General features: G+C 47.5%; 1 protein-coding gene across 1 annotated transcript in view; it reads right to left on the bottom strand.

Annotated features, from left to right (window-relative positions):
- The window catches only part of PARP6 (poly (ADP-ribose) polymerase family, member 6), a 31,768-nt gene extending 27,851 nt beyond the window's left edge, over positions 1-3,917 (bottom strand). The window contains exons 1-2 of the mRNA XM_011953820.1: positions 3,651-3,917; positions 2,386-2,650 (exon numbers count right to left, since the gene is read on the bottom strand). The gene's annotated coding sequence lies outside the window, so the exon portion shown is untranslated. The remainder of the gene's footprint in view (positions 1-2,385; positions 2,651-3,650) is intronic.
- Between the last annotated feature and the right edge of the window lie 3,058 nt (positions 3,918-6,975).

Here is a 6,975-nt window from a genome sequence, read left to right on the forward strand (position 1 = left end):
ACCCTGTCTCTACTAAAAATACAGCTACTCAGGAGGCTGAGGCAGAAGAATCGCTTGAATCCAGAAGGTGGAGGTTGCAGTGAGCCAAGATCGCGCCATTGCACTCCAGCCTGGGCAACAAGAGCAAACACTCTGTCTCAAAACAAAAAGTCCTCAACAACAGTCACTCAACATCTTTTGGCAGTTATGATCCCAGTTGTCATTGCCAAAATAATGCCCTAGAGTCAGCTTGGAACCTGCTTCCCAAATAAAAATGCAATAATTATCCCAAAAAATGCTTAGAAAAACACTTAATCCAGAGCCCTTTCATATACAGTTCCCTGCTTGCTTCTAATTTCACAGACTCCTAATCCTATACCAGCAACTTTTAGCCCCACTAAAGTCTCCACATATAGCAGAAAAAAAAAACAAAACAAAAAACTCATCTGTGAAATTATGAAGGCTTTAATGGCTGAAGATGGCAAAGTTCCCCTAAGAGCAGGCTAAAAAAGCTTTCTGCTGATCTCTAGACCAGCAAGTCACTAGCTCTGCATATATCTCAGCTGAAGCTACTCCAACCTCAAGCAGAGGTGTTCTTGGTCTCTAATACAGTTCTTCTTCTTCTTCTTTTTGTTTTCTGACAGTTTTGCTGTGTCGCCCAGGCTGGAGAGCAATGGCGTGATCTTGGCTCACTGCAACCTCTGCCTCGCGGCTTCAAGCAATTCTGTCTCAGCCTCCCAAGTAACTGGGATTACAGGCGCCCGCCACCCCGCCCAGCTAATTTTTGTATTTTTAGTAGAGTTGGGGTTTCACTATGTTGGCCAGGCTGGTCTCAAACTCCTGACCTCAGGTGATCCACTCACCTTGGCCTCCCAAAGTGTTGGGATTACAGGCGTGAGCCACTGTGCTTGGGCGGTCTCTAATAAAGTTCTACTGAATGTCACGTTTCCAGATTAGTGATTCTCTGACTGGGGTTGGTGGACCTGTAGCATCAGTATCATCTAGGAACTTGTTAGAAATGCAAATTCTCAGACTCCTCCTAAGACCTACTGAATTAGAAACTACAGAAATGGCCAAGCACTGAGGCTCACACCTGCAATCCTAGCACTTTGGGAGGCCCAGGTGGGCAGGTCACCTGAGGTCAGGAGGTCGAGACCAGCATGGCCAACACAGTGAAACCCCATCTCTACTAAAAATAAAAAAATTAGCCGGGCATGGTGGTGCACACCTGTATTCCCAGCTATTTGGGAGGCTGAGGCAGGAGAATCGTTTGACCCAAGGAGGCAGAGGTTGCAGCGAGCCGAGACTGCGCAAAAAAGAAAGAAATTCCAGAAATTGGACCCAGTAATCTGTGTTTTAACACACCCTCCAAGTTGTTCTGATGCATAAAATTTGAGAACCACTGTTCCAGTTCTAGATCCTTGTGTGTTCTAAGGACCTGTGGTTCATTCCTTAGATACCAACTTAAATCTGGTAACTAAGCCAGGATGGGAACAAAAGGCACAATGCCAGAGCAGAGCCAGCACAGGAGTCTTCCAGCCAATAGTGTTGCCTGATCTCTTAGAAACAACATGCAAAAGGAAAGTATAACTGAAGTTCTTAGAGATGGAATGACCCGATCACTGAGATTTGTTTTAAAATACTACCCTGGCACACACACATAAAAAAAGGAGGGAGGATAACAGATGAAATAAATATAGCAAATAGCAAAATGTTGATTACCGATGAAGCTAAGTGATGTACATGAGGGTTTTCTGGGAATCCCTACCTCCCTACTTTTGTGTAAAGTTGAAAAGTTTCAAAATAAAAAGTTAAAAAAAAAAAATCAGAAGCTACTCTAACGGACTCTCCACAGAGTCAACTCTAAATGTTAACAGGAAGATTAACCAAGGCTCTCCAATTGCCTCATTTTGCTGTTTGCTGTTCTTCAAACTCACCAAGCATATTCCCATCATATTCCCAAGCATATTCCCACTACAGGGCCTTTGTCCCTGCTGTTTCCCTTTCTCGGAATGCTTTCCACCCCCATATCCACATGGCTTGTTCCTTCACTCTTCCAGATCTCTGCTCAAAGGCCACCTTGACCATCCTATTTATTAAAACAGCAACAACTCAACACCCACATACTAGCACTCTCTATTTCCCTTCCCAGCTTTATTTTTTTCCACTTACCATGTTCTAACATATAAAATGTTTATCAGAATATACACTCTGGTGGCAGAGGCTTTGACTGTTTTCAGTCTACATTCTTAGTCCCTTAAAACATTTCTTGAATGAGTGAATGAATGAATGAACCCTCTGCTGGATACTTAAGTCTAATGGGAGATATATAAAATAACCTACATGTTTCTACACATAGACAAAAATCACACAAAAAATGATTTTAAAAAACAAAACTTCATTCACCTTCAAGAGTAGCTGAGAACCAGAATGTGAAGATCTTGGGGTGAGGTTCGTGAGATTTGAAAATAAACAGTCAAGTGCTGATCTGGATGATCACAGAGATGTAAAGAGGGAGGCACTAAATGTCCAGCCTGGGTTGCCCTGGCGTGAGGGGTAGGATGATGGCAGCGTTAGGCCAGAAGTGCCAACTTTTCACGGTCTTCGTCGCTGCAGAAGTCAAGAAAAATTTAGCCTCTTTCCAAGGGCTGTTGCTGCTTGGTTTCTGTTGCTATCACAAGGAGAAAAAGGTAGTTGAGAGGGAGATTGTCTCACTCAAGGAAGAGACAGTTCAGAGACTACCAGCTTTTTCAAACCAGGCTGCTTTAGTGAAAGGGACTTGCTCCCTCTCCTCTCAATGCCCTTTCCTCTGGAGAGATGGAAAGTGGATTTAAAAGGTGAAGAGTTGGAAAAGGAAGGTGATGGGTCATGGAATTCACAGAATCACAGACACTTTTTAAAAAATAAGCCGGAAAGGTGGCCTAATTCAAAGCTTTCATATTATACACAGAATACTTAGACATACAGAGGTCGAGCAATTTGCTTAAGGTTAGAAGTTTAGAAGGACTGGGATGTAAAGACATTGGACAGGTCCTAATTACATCTAATCTTCACGTGGTGTGGTTATAATTAATTGAGTTGTTCATGAATTAAGCAAGAAAGACTATCTGATTTATCTAAATGAGATAAAGAATGGGACCTTACAAAATAAGTTGGGCCAAAAATAAGACATGATGAGTGTCCAGAGAAGGTGTTAAACTCAGCAGCTAACATAGAACGCTTTATGAATTTCCACGGGAATAAGTCAAATGTAAATGAGCAAGTCTGGATCACAAACGTCTTTCCCTAGGCCCATGGGCGCTTCTCTGGGTGTGACAACTTCACGTCTAGTCAAAGCAGCTTCAGAGCTCGACGCTGAAATTGGGGGTTGGGCTCTTCCGGCTTTGTGGAAAAGGTTACCCCACTCCATTCCGTGTGCTCCCTTCTCAGGACTAGGCCACTAAACAAAGACTACTACGAAGAATCACTGGGGGGCGATTCCCGCAAGTCAGCGCTATCTCGGGCACCTAGCAGGGAGAGAGGACAGGGCTGCCCCCCCCACCCCACCCCCCCCGCGAAAACACTCTCTGGCACCCGTGCTTCCAGCACAGGCCCTGAGGCCTCTCCCGGGGAAGCAGTTACACCGGTTCTCCGGGGCTCCCCTGAAGACCCCAAAAACACTCAACACCTGCCTCCCCAGGGAAGACGCTCTGTGCCCGATCTCTGCCGCTCGGTCGCCGGGCCTGAGAAGCCTGTCCAGCCTAGGAGGGACCCTCGGAACCTCCCGGTCCAAGCCCCTCACTTCGTCCACCCCTGCGGAGGCGGGGCGAGCCCCGCACCCTTCCCGCGGCCCGGTCGCACCGCCCCGTGCCCGTGGTGGCGGCCCCACAGGCCAGCCTCGCGAGTACTCACGGCGACCCCGGGCCGCGCGCGGCCGCAGCCGACTGGACGAGCGGCCCGGGACGCCCCGCGGGGGCGGAGCGGCAGACCAAGGGGCGGGGGCCGGGCCTGGCGGGCGAGGTCGCACACCCCACGCCTCGTCGTTCCGTCACGGGCGCGCTCAGCCACTCTGCGCACGCTCGCGCGGTGACACCATGGCACGTGGCCCGCTCCTAACCAACAGCCTGACGGCCCGCTGCCGCCTGGGCGCGCCTCAGCCGCCGACGCCAGCCCTGGGACGCCTGCGCGACGGTCACTGGTCGGGAAGCGGTGCGGATCCGGGGTGGCGCCTGCGCCGTGGGTCGGGGAGGCAGTGGAGAAGGAAGAGGGACTCTGGGGGCGTGCGGGGAACCTTCCAAAGGAGAATGCTTGCATTTAGCGCCCCGTGTGGTTGGGAGGAACGAGCAGGGAGGGCAACCCAGATTGCTTGTAGGCTGGGAGTCCCCTCGCTTGGAGGCTGGGGCTGACAGGTAGAGACTGAGGGAAGTCCTGAGGCCCTGCTGACTGCTGGATTCTGTGGTTCGATAGTGGAAGTCGAACACCTCGGGCTTTTAAAAATTCTGACATTTAACTTATTTGTTCCCCGGTAGCTGCAGCGTGATGGAAAGCACCCTGGCCTTCTAGTCAATCTGGGTCTGAAGCTTAGGTTCGGCACTTATTGATGGTGCAGCCTTAAACAATGACTTTCACTTTGTGAGTCTGATTTCTCCTCTTTGAGGTGGAAAGAGTAACACGTGTTTCTTGGAGCCGTTGTGGTAAGGATGAACTGAGATAGTGTTACGTTGAACCGTATGAAATTGCTATTTTTGTAGTTTATAAACAGTCCAATACCTTCAATTTCATACGATTCCAACTAAGCCATGTCAAGTAACCAGCAGAGTACCTGGGACTAGGAAGTAGTCCATACATGGAAGCTGTAATTGTGGTTATTGTGGTTATTAACCCTAGACATGGCCAGACCTCCTTCATCCTTATCAGTCTTGGGGCTTCCACGTGACCCTCTTTTCTATCAGCACTAATGGGAAAAGGCTTATCTTAGACCTACTCTGTTTCCTCACTCCCTCTTTGTAGCTGGACACAGTACACACAAAGAAGGCTTTGGCCCTGAATGATATAAACATGTCATGTCTATCCCTCCTAAGCTGGTCTCAGAAGTTTCCCAGTTAACTTTTTGTTGTTGGTTGATTTACATTTGCACATTCTCAGCCTCTCCTTTCTAACTCCTTTCCCTTTTGATGTCCCCTCTGCTCACCTTGCCATTCAGCCTGGGCCACAACACTGTCTCAGTATGAGTTTGTTACACCTATTGCTTATAGTAACTGAAAAAAGTGAGGGATCAGTATAGCCTCGGTTCCAGAGTGCGGAAGTTCAGAGTAGTAGGGGAAGAAGTCGGGCTTGCTCTCTAAAACAACTCACCATCAGGGGCCCCATAATAGCTTTTGAGAACCAAGTGTGTATGGGAGTGTTGGAACATAAGCAGTGTGCCCATGAGTGACAAGTTCAACTCCAGTATTCAATAACCTTTAGAATTCCCCATTCCCAGCATACCACCAGCTCTTCTATATCATGAATCTCAGCCACCTCATAGTTTATCAGTATCTTCCAGGCTTCACCTGTTTTCCTACTTAGTCCAGATCCTTGGTCAGTCACTTGTAATCACATTTTTGTTAATATGCTTGCACTGACTCTGTAAAAATCACACCCCTGGGTCATGCCAGCTATCTACTTTCTCTACTCTCCCATCCTAAACCAGGATAAAGGACGTCACCGAATCCTGCACACTTAAGTGGACACCATCTAGGTTAGTTTAGCCCATGAACCCTATTCTGTGGGAATTATAGTTTCCACAGCCACACTATGGATCCACAGGCCCCAGGGCCATGTTCATCTTATGTGACCCCTAGCACTCTAGCTGCAGTTTATTGAACTGTGAGTGGATTCCTGATCTAAGCTGTGTGAAGCAGATGTTCTCCTGAAAATCTGGGATTACAGCTAACAGATTATGATTCTAACTGGACTGGTTTAAGCAAAAGAGACATAGACTTAGGAGCTATGGTACCTCCCACCTACTATGATGAATGAGAAAAGGAAAAAGACCATCTGGGGACACAGAATGAAGCATGGAGAGGCAGAGACCAGAAATGGTGAGACTACTGTCTGCTTCCTGGCAGCTTCCCAGGCACCCCCTCTTTCTTCATTTTTTTTTTTTCTTTTTTGACAGGGTGTCACTCACTCTGTTACTCAGGCTGGAGTACAGTGGTGTCATCATAGCTTACTGCAGCCTCCAAGGCTCAAGTATGCACTAACATATCTGGCTAATTAATTTTGTGTGTGTGTGTGTGTGTGGAGATGGGGTCTCCCTGTGTTGCACAGGTTGATCTTGAACTCCTGAGCCCAAGCAGTCCTTCATCTTGTCCTCCCAAAGTGCTGGGATTACAGGTGTGAGCCACCACACCCTGCCCCAGGCACTTTCTGAGGCCCTCTGATCTTGGGGGACTAGGAGTCAGTTTTTATCTAGAATAAATGGCTTAAGCTAACTTAATGGGAACTCAGTACAGAGCTCCTATAAATTCACTGTCTCCTCAGCAGAGCCCTCAGTGTACCCAGCAACCCTTCCACGTCAGCCTCTCCCACCATCCCCCATTCTGCTTCACAGAAAAAATAAAGGCTATGGGTGCCAGCTATTTGGGTGGCTGAGGCGGGAGGATCTCTGGAGCCCAGGAGTTCAAGGCTACAGTGAACTGTGGTTATGGCACTGCACTCCAGCCTCAGCAACGGAACGAGAGACTCCTCATCTCTTTTAAAAAAATAAAATAAAAGGCCATGGGAGAACTGCCTTAATTTTCTGTCCCCTCCAAACATTTGAATCTCTCCCATCCTTTCTGTTTCAGAAGTGGCAAGGTATGTCTTCAAATACAAAGTTAATCCTTTCACTGTGATCTGTATTTCATTCCTTTTTGCCTCTTTGGGAAATTTGCTGCTTCACTTATCTCCTTCTTTCATTTATATTCGACTTTTCCTCTCCCTTACTCTTTGATCTCAGTATATAAATTTGATCAACTAGCCCAACCTTAAAAA

Source organism: Colobus angolensis, unplaced genomic scaffold (genome assembly GCF_000951035.1).
Source record: "Colobus angolensis palliatus isolate OR3802 unplaced genomic scaffold, Cang.pa_1.0 Scaffold372, whole genome shotgun sequence".
Lineage (NCBI taxonomy): Eukaryota > Metazoa > Chordata > Mammalia > Primates > Cercopithecidae > Colobus > Colobus angolensis.